General features: G+C 44.3%; 1 protein-coding gene across 1 annotated transcript in view; it reads left to right on the top strand.

The window, feature by feature from the left end:
* The first annotated feature begins 4,264 nt into the window (after nt 1-4,264).
* Nucleotides 4,265-14,993, top strand: part of SNX13 (sorting nexin 13) — a 66,412-nt gene continuing 55,683 nt past the window's right edge. The window contains exon 1 of the mRNA XM_086467773.1: nt 4,265-4,274. The gene's annotated coding sequence lies outside the window, so the exon portion shown is untranslated. The remainder of the gene's footprint in view (nt 4,275-14,993) is intronic.

The raw sequence follows: 14,993 nt of genomic DNA, 5'->3' as shown, positions 1-14,993 counted from the left end.
CCAGCCTGAGCTACGAACAACTTCAACAACAAGAGAACAGAAGCCAAACTTTGGTTTATGCTGGTTGGTTATGGACAATCAGAGCTGATTTATAATATACAGAAATAATTCTGCAAAAGATCTTTTCTAGGCTATAGAGAACAGTACAAAAGCTCAGGCTTGCTGATGAAGTTAGAAACCGTCTCGCAGCCATTCTAATCAAACTGCTTAGCAGAGCGAAATTGGTCTGTTGCTTGTTCAGCCCGTCCCTCCCCCAACCCTGTCTGTAGTTTCCCCTTTCCTTAGTCTTCACTTTGCTTCTTGTACACGCCATGAGAACACATCCTTTTGTCTCCAAATGCAGGTTACTGCTCTTTCAGAGGTTATCTTAATGGCAATTAGGTCATCGACTTCATTTTTCATAAGCTGGTGAGCTACTAGTTATTTAGGTTGCGGGACTGCCCTCCTTTCAGGGCTGGAAAATAATTTGCGCTCTTTTGTGCTGCACTGCAAGTTGGCACAGTTGCTCTTTTATTGCTAAATCTTGCCTGTGCCCCTTCTTCTGTGTGTGCTGCGCCCGCCCCCTCACAGCTATATTTTTGTCTCTGAGCCTGCCTCTTAACTTAGTGCACTCACTACGCTTCACTTCACAAAAATCTTTATAAACTTCTAGATGGAGAGCCTGCCGGTGCTACCCCTCTCTCCTCCTGCTCCATTTCGGATTTTAATGCTGCATTCATCCATAACGTTGGTAGGTACCTCCCACAGGTTCCAGTGTCTGAAGTGGGATTTCAAACCGTGGATCTGGACCATCGGACAACTTTCTTTGCTTATAGGCAGTGAAAAATGTAGTAAATGCAAAGAACACGAAGACATTCGGCAACAGGTAGGAGCTGTCTTATAAATACAAAGTATTGGCAGCCCTCAGCGTTGAGGTACACCTTCAAGCTGAATTAAGCATCTGTCTGGGCCTATGAGAAAGAAAATTCTTTGAGTATTTTAAGGGCTGGGTGCAAAAACTTTCTGCCGGGTTTGCATTCGGCTACGGATAAATATTACCCTGACACGGTTCTTTGCAGAGAGCTGGTGGGTTTGTGGAAGTGACAAGGCGAGCCCAGGCTCACAGGGCCGCACCGCTCCCCGCGGGCACGCTGCCTGGTCGCCCCGCCGGTCCCAAGCTGTGCGTGTAACGAACGCACAAGGGTAAAACGCGGGGAGCACAACTCCCTTAGGGATGACTCATCAAGTCTGACAGCGTTGTTGTCACTTGAAGACAGGCTCAGGGGAACAAAATAAGCGTTCAAGGGCTTCTGGCCTACCATTGATAATCCTTTCAATCACAGCTGAAGCTCTGTTTCCAGACCTGCTCATACTAATTTAGAAACACCCTCTTCCCCAGAAAAATAAAAATAATAAAAAAATTTGTACCTACATTTTTTCAGTTTATTCCAAGAACGGGAATAGGCAAGGTAACTGTTTAAGTCCTCGGGGATGGGCAGCTTTCTTTTCTCTTCCTCCTTCACGCTACTCCCAGCAGACTAGTTTTTCAAGGTGTCCCTCATATCATCCTCTTTCCAAGCTGCTGCGTCTTCTCACCGCTCCTTTACGATGCTGCCTCCTCTTCTGCCTTGAGTCTAATTTTGTGCGGTTCAGGCCTTCCCTGCAGCGTCATTCCTGCTGTTACAATTATACTACCTTTCCCTTTTCAAGTTGAGATGGTGTTAACCAAAAATTAGAACAATGGATTATAACATGAATAACTATTTTGCAACCATATCAAGGCGAGGCTGGCAGGTGTAAAATCAGGGAACAGTTATCAGCAGAAGCACTGGTAGGTTCATTCCAGCAGTACAAGAATGGAAGGTGCCTCCCTGACTGGTATGCTGTTGGGCTGCAAAAGCCCAAGCAAAAGCAGAGGAAAATACAAATTCAAGTACAAAGTATTAAATGTGACTTCATCTTGCTGTGAGATTTGCGTAAGATTTGCTCTTCTTTCACATCTAGCACACTTAGGATACATACGGTTTTGCAGTAAGTTTTCAAAGGTGATTGCTTCCTTTGAAAACCTTACCTAATGTGTCTAAACATACAAAGTAAAGAAATACGGAGCCAGTTTCTTTTGCTAGGCCATCATCTTGTTTCAACTACTCTCATTTTTATATATTCATAAATATCATGAGACTTTTACCTCCTGTTTACCCCTTACATTTTGTAAGCTCAGTAATTTATGTTATCAGTGCATGTTACTGTGCCTTGCCCAGAGAATGTATTTAAGACTGACCGGCAAACAGTAGTGTTTTAAATATTTCCATTTTATTTCCTACCTAGCTAAGTATGTGTTGATGTTTTTGCGTAACTCCACAACTGATGATTTACTGAGCACTCTGTTACATTATGGGTCCCTTCAGGGTTTCCTCTGCCACAGACCCGAGCACAGGGCATTATCTGGCTCAAGTGTGATGAAAGCCACAAGTAGAGAACCACAGCCGGGTATATATATGACTGCCTTCCAAATAAGCATCTACAGAATGCTGTAAATGAATGTTAGGGGACCAAAGCAATGCAATGGATTTGATATGCCACAATTCCCATTGCTCAATGTTTGTGAACAATTTTAAATTTATCTAGATGGTGAAATATCATGTGCAAGACAACTGCATGGTTCTGTTATTGTTTATTTATTTTCTCTGAGGGATCAGCCTGGAGGAAAGAGTAATGTTACAGGCTCAGAAGTACGAAGCTTACTAGATACTTTACAAAGTTATTTAGAAAGGCAAATAATTGGTTATGAATATTGAGGGTCTGCTTTTTTGGAAGGGCGATCCATGAGACTAAGAGCTGGGTCTCTGACAGGGGAAAAAAGTTGTATGAGTAAAACTGAAACTCATTAATACTCATAAATAAAACTAAGAACTGGGCAACCTTGAAGTGCTAAGTATTTAACAATCCCTGGGAAAATGAGAGAACTTCTAAAAAACCCACCAGTGTTAAGGGCTGCCTAATGCCCTTTGCACCTCTGCAAGAAAAGGGGCTTTGCTTTTACTTGGGAAGACAAAAGACTGTAATCGAAGAAGGTTGGTTTTCTATACATTATAATGGTAGTGTTGCTGTTCCTCCATCTTCACTGCTAGCCGTTACTTCTTTGGCCTGCATTTTCTATTTATTGGCAACGCAGAAAAAAAAATCCCATCTCGTTTCTACTTTAATGCGCCGAAGCTTAACTTTGTAACTTTAAAGTCTAGTTTAAAAGCAAGCAAGCAAACAAAACCCCACAAGGCAGCCTTTAAAGTTTCAGACAGTAATCTTTCCGCGCACTCAGATGCTGAGCTGGCGGGGTCCGTCGCGCTGGCCTGGTGCGGACACGGCTCTGATCCTGAGGAGATGTGCTTCGATGCCGCAGTTTACACCACTACTTAACAACACCGGAGGTAACAGGCTTATAGACGTCTCTTTCTTAATATCTAGAGCTGGGAAAGGCAGGCAGAGCTACGAACATTACTGGTGGATGAGAGGCACGCTGCTTGGTCAGAAATTTAAAATGCTACTTCCATTAGCGACCTCGGGAACAGCCGCCTGGCATCGAAGAGCTCAGAGACAAGGCACACCAGCCTCTCAAGAGAGGCAGGGCAGAAAAAAACAACAACCCGCAGCACAGAGGCTTTCAAGTTCTGCTGCCCTCAACTTCTCCCTCAGGGCTGCGCAGTGTTTCGGGAGCCGCTGTACGGCGGGACGGGCTCCGGCACTGATCCCCCCCCAGGCCACACCGGACCCCCGCGTTTACCACACCGCCGGGCCCCGGCGCGTCCCGCCCGCCCCCCCCCCCCCCCCCCCCCCGCAGCCCCAGGGCCGGACCCTGGCAGAGGGCTGCCCGTACTGGTTTTGCTCCCCGTGGCCCAGTCAGACAGCAGCGCGGACTGGGAGAACGGCGGGTCCGGGTCCGGGCCCGGCCGGGGCGGGGCGGGGCGGGGCGGGGATGAGGCGGCCCCCGGCAGGGGCGGCCCCGCGTCCCGCAGCCCCAATGGGCGGGCGCGCCGGGCGGGGAGCGGCGGCGGCGGCGGTGCACGTAGCTCTCTCAAGATGGCGGCCTCTCCAGACCGAGCTGCGAGGGCGGCTGCGGGGCTGGGGGCGGCGGGCGGCCGCTGAAGGAGGCGGCCGGGGGCTGGCGGCGCTCGCCTCGCCTCGCCTCCCCGCAGGGTGAGGGGGGGAGCTTTCCGCGCCGCCGCAAGGCTTCACCATGCTGCGGGGCTAGAGCCGCCGAGGCGCCGCAGCGCAGCGGGGTAATAATGTTAGCAGAGGTAAGAGCCCTGCCGCGGCCGGCGGGGTGCGGGAGCTGGGAGGGGAGCGGCTCTCCGGCCGCCTGAGGGGGCAGCTCCGCGGCGGGGAGGCGGCGCTGTCCTCCGCCGGGGCCTCTGACCTGCCTAGACAGCGGGCAGCCTCCCCCACGGCCGGGGAGGGCAGAGCGGGCAGCGCCGGGCCTCTCTTATCACTGCTCCCCGGCCGGGCGCCGTTCCCCAGTCAGGGGCCGGCGGGGCGGGCCGGGAGAGGGGACGCTCCGGCGCCGCGGCGGAGCCTGGCCCGCCGTGCCTGCTCCGTGCGATAGCCGGCCGGGGCGGGCCCGTCCTTGCCCCGCGGTCCGCCGGCGGCTGGGCTTTCCCGCCCGGCGAGGGGCGGCGGGTCCCGTTGCTGGAGGAGCACACCTGGAGAGGAGGGGGCCTGCCTTGGCCCTAGGCCTCGCCGGAGAGATGTCCCCGCCCGGGCCCCGAGCGCCGGCTCCGACTTCAGCCCCTCTGGCCTCCTCCTCTGCGGTAGTTTCGTGAAGGCTGCGTGTTTGCTTTCTTCTTAAACGGCTTAAAGCGAGGAGTTTTGCGGGAGTTGGTGGTTGTAGGTAATTGGTACAAGTTAGCTGCCTCGGTTTGCCTCCCCGTGGCGGGGGGGGGGGGGTGGGGGTGGTTCAGTCCCAAAGCAGCTGGGCAGCTAAGCTGTGAGGCAAGCAGGTATTTGAGGATCCGTGTGGGCTAGAAATGGCTACTATGTCCAAAGGTGCTCTCAAAGGGGGAGTCTGGCAGTGTTTTCTAGTTGCTGGAAATGAGACTTTCACCCATACTCAGTTTGTCCTGTAAAGGCCGATTGATTTTCTATTTTTAATGTCAGCAGGGTGTCTGGCATAGAGATACTGATCCAACATGATTGTTGTGTTACCTGTGTCTTATAATTTGTCATTTATTCCTGTGGCGAAGGTTGTTAGTCCAAAACCAAATTGGGCTAAGGAAGAAGGTTTGCTTTCTGACACCTGAAAAATTTAGCTTTGCTTTCCTGAATGGTGGCTAAAAAAGTATCCTGAAGCTTTGAATTTGCATCACTTCAAAGTTTTAGGGCATTATCAAAGTGGTTCTGTAATGCCATGAGCTCTCAGATTTCCCAGGAGGGTAAAATTTGCCGAGTGCGTTAAACCTGTAAAAATACATGACCTATTTTTGCATGAAGGGTATTTGGTGGGTGGTCAGGGTTAATAATCTGCGTGAAGTAGTGTTGGTGAGTGTGATGTGTAAGCATTAACTGTAGTAATTTAGATTATTTTAAGGGTGGCATAGAACGTTCTGGGTCAGTGCCTCATACTGGACTGTTTGGTCTGTTTGGTGGTGACTGCGTGTGCCTATCTGAGACACTTTATTGTCTTGAAATTGAAATTTTTTTTCTAATAACACTGATGTAGCAGTGTGGATGACACTTGCTCTGTTGGCGTTTTAAGGTAAAACCTGGTGCTTAATGTGTGTGATGACCAGTTAATGACACTTAGCCTTGGTGTCTGGAGGACTGGGTTCTGATGTCCTTTACTTCTAGTTCCTGTATGTAAAAAAATTTGTAGACAAGATGCTTCAGGGTGACATCTGCCAAGGAGAATACTTTCATGGTTTTTTTGGGGGGGTGGGTGGGTGTTAGCAAACCTGCAGGCCTTGCTTGCCTGCCTGAAAAGCAGTTGTAGGAAGTTCTGTAAACAACCAGATAGCTCTTGGCTATCAGAGGACCCACCTGACACGTGAACTGGAAGGAGTCCTTTCCAGCGTGCTTTACTGGGTGTTCCAGTGGTGCCTCGGTAGCTAAACACCTTGTGAAAACTGCATACAGTCACATCCCTGAACCCTTTCCGTGCTTTGTGGGAAGATGCAGATTGCTTCAAGCCTAGTGATATATGTGTGGTATTCTGTAAACAAGTCTCTTTTTATTTAATATTTTTTTAAAAAATATTTTTTTTATTTTTAATTTTTATTTTAAATTTTGCTTTATATGTGAAAATTGAGGTGCAATATATGGTGGACTGACATTAGAGTAGGGCAGTAGTGAAAACTGTACGTCTGTAGGCTGCCTAAATTTATCTCGGTAACTTTGAGGAGAGGGAACACTGGACAGCCAGTAAGTCTGTTGTTTTGGTTTTTTCCCCTCTCTCAAAGTAACTATTTTATTTGAGAACATATAGTGAAATGAGATAAAATTTGCTGACATTTGCAGACTTGTAGTTTGCTGCTGTCTAGAATGGCCAAGATCACTGTCTTTTTTTTTTTTTTTTTAGCCATTAAAAATTTAGGAACATTCCCCTCACTATAACTGTTACTATTGTCTACACTGTTAATTTATAAAAGTATTTTTAAATATATTTAAGCATGAAGGAAAGGCATAAGAACTGCGTTGTTGTCATGCAGTTAAAGCATGACTTACAGTTTCTCAGGATCAGTTTCCTACATCCTTTCACTGCATCCACATATGCAGACCCCAGCAGATCCAGTCCAGTTTTGTGTGGATGTGGTGAGGATTCGGACCTCGTAATCAGTACTTTGAGGGGAAGATAGCACTTCCCGTCAGGAAAACATACCGGGTGTGTTTTTTGTTTGTCCCTTACTGCAGGTCGTCTTATTTTAGTTGTATCAGGAATCATGTGGTTGGATGCCAAGCACCTATACTTATTCACCTACTTAGCAAACGCCATTCCCCAGTCTTTCATCATTTTGGCCATCGGAACTCCTGCAGTCACGTCGGGTACGTTCTGTCTGTGTGCGCTCAGCGTCCTGCGGCAGCGATCGTTTCCCTGGTCCATTGGCTTGGCCTTTCTGTGTCTTTTCACTTGTTCCCCTTTCCTTGCTCATCAAACATCTCCTGTGCTTTTCAAGACCCAGAGTGGCCCGTTTCCACGCGACTTACTGCTTCAGCACTTTCCCCTCTGATGAGGCCACGTGGGCACAAGCTACAAGGGTCTGTCTCTTCTGTTTGCAGACAACTGCCTTCTCCGCTGGTGGCTTAACAGCTCTGGCTCTTGCTGGCCAATAGTGTCTTAAATTCTCATGGGAGCAAACACTAAACAGGATTTCAGTGGGACTTAGTTTACAGAAAGTTTTAGAATGTCTTTCAAATTGATGGCCTGTGCTGTCTGCAGCTGCAGCTCATGTTGCCTCTAAAGAAGGCACTTTAGAAGAAGTGAGGTGTAGAGTTCTCTTTCCATTTTTTTTCTCCTTCAGTTGCTTGTTAAACTGCTTTGAGGTGCTTAGTGAGGCCTTCCTTCTGAATTTATCAGCAGCTAAATTTGTGACAACTTAATTCTCAGCTTAACAAGGGTACTTTGTTGCAGTGCTACTGACGGTTGAGAAGATTTTTGAAATTTGACAGTAGGAAAACTTTTTTTCCCCCCTTGCCCACAGCTGAAAATGAGCCATACAAAATGAGCTCTGCAGTTTTGGTGTTCCTGTTATTGCAACCAGTCAAGATAATTCGCTAACTACATGTAGTATTTCCTTTCTGTTAAACAATTTACTACTTACTTACAGGGGATGTCTAACAAACTTTTTTTGTTAAACTGTGATAGCTACTAACCTTTGAGAACTGTTATTGAGCAGAATTGAGAGAAATTAGTCTGATTTTTAAGAATAAATGTTGACTCAGCAGCTTGTTTTAACTTGCTGTAGAATAATAATGAGTTAGCCTTACTGAAACAGTAGCACATTGTAATGTATATGTTGGTCCAGCGTTGAAGGATAGAGGGGACAGTTAGCTGCTTGATATACTGTAGAATTGTTAGTTTTTTCTGTTCCTTGATACATGGCTGTGGAAGTTGGCTCTGATGCTTCATGTGACTGAACTGTGTTTTGCTGGTAGAGACAGCTTCGAGTGTGTAGACAATTAGCCAGGGCATGGAAAGAAATGAGTGTTCTGTCCTTTTGTGGAACTGGAGTGCTGGGGCTTTGCCTTAGCACTGGTGTTTTACCAGATGAGATCTAGCTGGAGTATTGGTTGCAAGCCTGTGGGAGGTAAAAAGCCTTTCTTTCTCCTTCAGTGGAATCTGTAAATGAAGTTCACCCTATTGCTGGTCTGCTTTGTGCCCCTAATTGTGGCTTTAACAGCTCTTTTGATAATGCCTTATTCTGTGGAGTGTCAGTTAAAATTACATGAGGAACGGTAAAATTAGGAAAATTAACCTTCCACAAAGAATGGATGTCATGTTCCTAGTATTTGCTTTTAAATATTTTGCTGGCTATTAGGAAAAGATCTAAATGTTCAGGACTATTCTTAGAGTGTACAGTTGGGCCTAAACTGCTGAGACTGAATGCAGAGTTCTGCAGCAACTCTAAAATATCAGTCTGGACCATTCCCCAAAACAGCGTGGAAGAAGAAAAGTGTGAAGTTCCTTAGTTCAATGGAAATAATAATAGCTTGTCTGGTTAGATAGCTGAAGGCGCTCCAAACAATGATTTCCTCTGGTTGCGCTCTAGGGATCATCTCTGTTTTAAATATGTTTGTCCCTTTCTCCTCACCCTTACAAAGATGACAAAGCATGTTTCCCTTTCGACTAGCATTAGGAGAGTTGCTATTGTTAGAAACAAGAAACCATTGGTGTCGTATGTAATTTATTGGCAACACTTAAAGAATTAATATTTTCAAGTCCCGTTAGCACTTTTCACCATTGCTTGGCTAAAAGTACGAGAGATGGAATAATAGAAAAATCAATTGCAACTGGCACTTGCAGTTACATGAGAGAGAAACTTCAAGAAGTAGAGGCATCGTGATCTTAGGCTTAATTGCTTGTTCTCTTCACCCCCCACCCCCCCAAGAAGTAACGTCTGATTTCTGAATTGAAAAAAGGAGGCATTATTTCATGTTGAAATGTTTTAACAAGAGCACTCTAACCTTGTTTACATAATTTCTGTAGTGTTACACCATAAAATGATGACTACATAATTGTGATTATAGGTATGAGGTAAAGCAGACATGTATTTTTAATGTGAGTAAGCATGGATGATAGGAATGTTCAGCTAGGGAACTCCTTTTATAACTGCTGTTTATTTTGGAAAAGAGCTCAACTCCTACCCTGTCAGAGTTTGGGAGTACCTGTGAAGGGTTTGATTCTTGCTCTGAAGCAGAAGGAGCTGTAAAATCCTCAGAGAGGGATCGTGGACTTCTTGAGAAGTTATGGTGTTGATTTGCTTTCTGTTTTCTGTATGGAAGGGGATGCAATCTCAGTGTTGCGGTTAAAACAGTGCGAGTCAATTTATTCTTGTATTTTAACTTCGGCTTTTTACAAACATTAAAAAAAACCCACCATTTTTTAACTAGTTTTGTTCAAGTGAGATTGTCTGAAAATCCAGGGATTTCCCAGGACTGAATACAGAGTTAGACCATAGTGGTTGGTTCAGTAGTTTATTTTGAACCAATTTCACCAGTGCCCTTACACTTCTTCAGTCCTGCTGCTTTGCGTGTTTTCTCGGCCAATAAGCACAAGACCAATTTGTTTTGAACCTCACCAGTCAGTCAGTCCACCAGTTCCTGGGAGGAGAAGGAGATAAACTCCTCTCTGCTGGCTTACTTTCCGTTCTGTCCCTTCCTGCATTGAACAGCCTGTACGATGATGTCCTTTCTGTGCCTTGAGTTGGTTGGAAGAATTTTTGATAATTAGAAATACTAAATATGAAGAACTGTTTTCTATTTCGCGGGTGGAAATAGAGCTGTGTTTATTCAAGTGAGGGACAATATATGGCCTAAGTAAAAGTTCACAAGGTACCTGTTGTCTATAACATTGATGTCTAAAATGCTTCGTTCAGCATCCCATTGCAGTTGGAGTTTTGGGTAGGAAGATGAGCTTTACCCATTTTTTTTTTTTTCCCAAGAGTGTTCATGAATTTGCTGGCTGGCTTTGAAGAGTATTAGCCGCTTAAATGCAGCGGTACTTTTCTTACAGTGTGATTTTATTTTTCTTTTTCATGTCTGTTCCTCTGCCTGCCTTCCCTGAATCCCATGGTTCTGGGAGGATCGGGGTGATCCCAGTTCTATTTCGATCGAATCTGTTTGTGTCAGGGTGCTGTTAATTCATAAAATATTTTATGAATATTTTAAGATCACATATTCCTGTTCTGCAGTGTATTCTTGTAATTCTAAGAAATAACTGTACTCCACACTTGTGCCGGTGCCTGTGCGGCAGTGGAGGTTAGGCTGTCTCTTGTGCTGGAAGGGCACGAACTTGCGCAGGAAGTTTGAGTTGCCACATATCCTGTAGGATGCTCTGCATTTCCACTCTTCCTGCTGGTGCTGTCAGACAAGGCCAAGTAGAAAATACTCTAGAAGTTGGTGACGAAATTCTCGCCGCAGCTAGCCAACCCGTTATGAAACAGTGCTTCAGACTTAGGATAATTTCTCCTGTAGCTCTTGCTCGGTACGGAAAGCCATGGGAAAGACTGTGCCCAGTGTTCCCAGTTATCCTTTATTCAGCGTTTGACATTCCAGGCTGCACCAAGGAGTTAAAAATCTGGTGGTGTATGTGCTTGAGGAAATGGGTATCCAGCCTGTGTAACTGCAGAAAGGGGGATTGCTTTAAAGTTTTGCTGGTTGTCAAAATGATCTCAGAACTATTTGACTTAGAGACGTGATGGAGCCTGGCTCGTTGCGATGCTGCTGTTCTAACAGCTGCTGCTGTGGGCTGAGGAGAGATGTCTCTGGTGAGTCTTGGGTCCTTCCTCCTGTATGAGGCCTGGCACCTCTTCACCTGAACCTTTGTGTTCCGTCTCCTTTTTAGTAACTGAAAACTTTGTTTCATTTCAGTTTTCCCAAGTGTTGTAGTGTTTGATAACATTGTATTGTCTTACTTTTCTGAAGCAAATGTAATGATTTTTGTGATATGTTGAAAATAAATGGGTCGGTACTAGTGATATGTGTTCCTTATCCACTGAAGGAGCTATTTGTGCTTGAAATGTATCTGTATTTTGGTGTGCACGTCTCTTTCCTAAAATACTGTGCCGAGTGATTTTCTTTTCCCCAGTATATCTTGGCATATTTATTACTGATAGATTTGCTGATTTTTAATGAAATCTGCGCTTGGTTGAGGTAGCTAATCTCTTTTAACATACTTCGAAGAAAAATACTTCTGTAGAGTTTATATACGCAAATTAGTATTTCTGATCTCAATGCTAACGAATTGAAATGTCATTAACTTTGTACAGTAAAATCATATACTATAGAAATCTTAAAGTCTTGTGATTTAATGGCTCAATTACAGATCTAATCTGAGGGCACGTATAATGAAATGGGATTTTCTTATTACGGTCGCTTATTGCTTATATAGAATTTTAAAGTTCTTGTGGAAAAAATTGCTTCGTGTGAATATAGTTTTCATTGTTTTGATAAGAAGATAATTCTTTACAATGCTAGGCTAGGAAAATAAGCTTTTATTTGAAATTTTCACTCCTTCCACAGTTTTCCTTTTCACAGTCAATATTTTTTTCTAACTTGAATACTCTGCAGTAGTTCTGTTAAACATAGTTTACTCTCACTTGATGTGTACAAGCATTTAGTACTAGCACCTTGCTTTGTGGTCTTACAACTATATGCTGCTTTCTTTTGTGCTTCATACTTGCATTAATTTGACTTGCATATGTGACTAAAACTTTGAAATAAGCTTTATTTATTTCTTTGTGTCTGTTTTAAGGTCTGGACTGTAAATAGTATTGGTCTTGTGTCTTTCGGTTGGCAGTTGCCCTACTACAGCTTCTTATAGAATTCCTGAGAAGATTACGAGTTAGCAGTAGTGAGACCAAAGGCAAACTTCATGTTTCTAAGCTCTTCCATTACTTTATTGGGTATTTTCCTTTATTGAATGCTCCAATTAATGATGGTCTACTATTGCCCATTACTGTTTCTTTCAATTGTGCTTTATGTTACTCTCTCTTCTTTTGTATTTGAAATTATTCTTCTGTTTTAATAATCTCAATATAACATTATGCTTGTATTATTCTTAATTTTTCTCTCTGGATTTCTAGAGATTTGCCCATAACTGTTAGTTATCTTCTTCTCTATCTTTTGATGCATTATGCAAAGCATTTTTCTGTTTTCCAGTGATCAAAGTAGCTGCATCGCTGCTGTGTGGAATAGTATGCCTGGATTAGTCTATGAATGCTTCCACCTTGCTGTCTGTATGGTGGTTCTTTTGTTTATTACTTGTTGCTCTCATGTGTTTCCTTCCTCTTTATTTTCCTTCCTTATATATTTAACTGAGTTTTCCTGCTGCTGTCACTGGGTTGGCCATATATTTTTCTTTAGATACCCTACATGCATAAAGGAATTAAAGACACTGAAAGTGCCATTTCATGTTCAGCTTAACTGGATCTAGTTTGGGCTGCTACTAAAGAGGTTTTCTCCCTCCTGCCAGACAGAAGCTGCTTCTTGTATCAGGTCTAGCGGCTAAGCAACAAGTGCATGAGGAATTGCTTTGTCTTGGTGAACCGGCCTTCAGGAGAGATATGAGGGTGGGAACACAGGAGCAGTTGCCCAATCAACGGGTCCGGTGTGAGGGAACTGCATCGTGCTTTCCTGCATTTCCTTCTGTTTAGGTCTAAAGTGAATCAATATCCTAAATTATTCCTGTCCTTTTGGAAGCAGGGGATGTCCTCATTCTTTCTGTGGCTTCTGAATGCATATGTGCCTCCAGAAAAAGTTAGGAGTAAGGTTAGCTACCTCACTTTGGTTGGTTTTCTTTTGTGTTCTTGATGTTGTTGAACAAATGGCAATGGTTGAGATTTTTAGATAACTTTTTTAGGAGTTGCAGTCTTTCTGTGTTGTGGACTACTGAGTAAGTTGGAGACACTTAACTAATCTCTTTTTTCTTGCTTTATTTTATGCAACTGGATGATAGTCTGTCCAGAAAAAACAGTTGCAAGGAACTGGAAATTGTGAGGCTTACTCTAGCTTTGTGGAGGTTTTTGTCATTTTGTGTAACATCTGTTTCCACAGTTATTTTGTCTTCATCCAATAAGCATGCTTTGTAGGAATTTGGCCTTTTAATTCAGATGTACTCTCGGAGACTACTGGGAATTTATAGTGAGATGGTAGTTGTATCAGAGTTTCTGTATTTTGTAACTGGAGAAAACTTATGGCACTTGACCTGCAGCAAGTTTAAACTTAAGAAGGAAACAGTGAAGTAACATCACAGTCTTCAGAGGAAGGTGCTAGTGTTCTGTCAGCGATATAAGTTAAGTTTCTTAAAAATATACTGTATTTGCAACTTGGGATCTGTTTGTTATTTGGCTACTGAAAACAGCTTATTTGTCGTGCATACTCTGATCTTTCGGGTACCTCTATTTTTACATCCATTTCATTTTGTAGTTTGTTAGTTACAATGCTGGTTAAAAAGCACAATATACTTTTAAAAAAAGTTGGGAAACCATCGATGAATTTTTGAGAAGAGAAATTAGATCTAGGAAAGGGATGATCATCGCAAGCAGGAGTCCAAACTGAAACTGGATTCATGGTGCTAGCACTGGTTGAGGTCTTGGAATTGAAAGAACGAAACAACTCCCCAAAGTATTAAAATTAACAAATATAATGTTGGTAGCTCTTTCTTCAGATTCCAGTGTTGAGGTAGTAGATGCCCTTTATTATGTTGGTGGTAGGTGTGTAGGAGGCTACTGTTCCTGCTTGTTTATTTTTGAAGATAAAGGTGAGCACCAGGGGATAGAGGAGGGGGATAATGCTTTTAAAAGTTGTGTTACTTCCCAGTCACATAAAGGAGGGTCAGAGTATTACTTGGAAGCACCGACAGACTTTTTAGATCTACCATTCCCTTGGTGGCCAATGTAGCCAGTATGTGGCTTCAGTATATGGATGTATTTTTGTTTTGGCACAGAATCCCTTGTGGTGGAATTGGATATTGTACATTGGTTTCCAGATGGATTTGTGTTGTAATGGGGAGACCAAAACTGGACATGGGACTCCAGGAGTGATCGTACATGTCCAAATAGAGAGAAGGATCACTCTGCTGGACCTGCTGGTGACACTTTTGCTGATGCAGAGTAGAATGCTGTTGGCTGCCTTTGCTACAAGGACACACTGCGACTTGCGTTCACCTTACTCTCCACCAGGACCTCTGGGTCCCTTTCTGTAGAATTCCATCCCAGAGAGGTGGCTCTCAGACTGTGTTGTGGCCCAGGGTTATTCCATGAGGTTCCTGCCCACCCATTTCTGTAGCCTGTCGAGATCCCTCTGAACAGTAGCTTCACCTTCCAGCATATTGAGTGCTCACCCCGGTTTGGTATTCTGCGCAGACTTACTGAGCCTGCACTGTGCCCTGTCACCTAGGTCGTTAATGAAGAGATTAGATGGCATCGGTCCTCGTATCGATACTTGAAGGTTCCCATCTACTTAGTGGCTGCCCGCTGAACTTTGCACCTCTAATCATGTGTCTCTGCATCCAGCAATCCGGACAATTTTTCACTCACCTTATCGTCTACTTACTCAGCCCACACCTCACCAATTTTGTGATAAGGAGGCTGTGGGATGTTGCGTCAAAGGCCTTGCTAAAGGTGCACAACATCCAAGCCCCCCTCCTTGTCCTCGACATCAGTCGGCTCATCGTAGAAAGCAATTGCGTTGGTCAGACATGATTTGCGTGTGGTAAAGCCATTTTGTTTGCTCACAGCCTTCTTGGGGACTGAAGTGAGACTGACTGGCATGTATTTTCTTCCTTTGCTGGCCTGGACCTTCCTCCT

The sequence above is a fragment of the Leptosomus discolor genome, chromosome 7 (genome assembly GCF_034619465.1).
Source record: "Leptosomus discolor isolate bLepDis1 chromosome 7, bLepDis1.hap2, whole genome shotgun sequence".
In the NCBI taxonomy this organism is placed as follows: Eukaryota; Metazoa; Chordata; class Aves; order Leptosomiformes; family Leptosomidae; genus Leptosomus; species Leptosomus discolor.
This window is presented reverse-complemented; position numbering and strand designations above follow the sequence as displayed.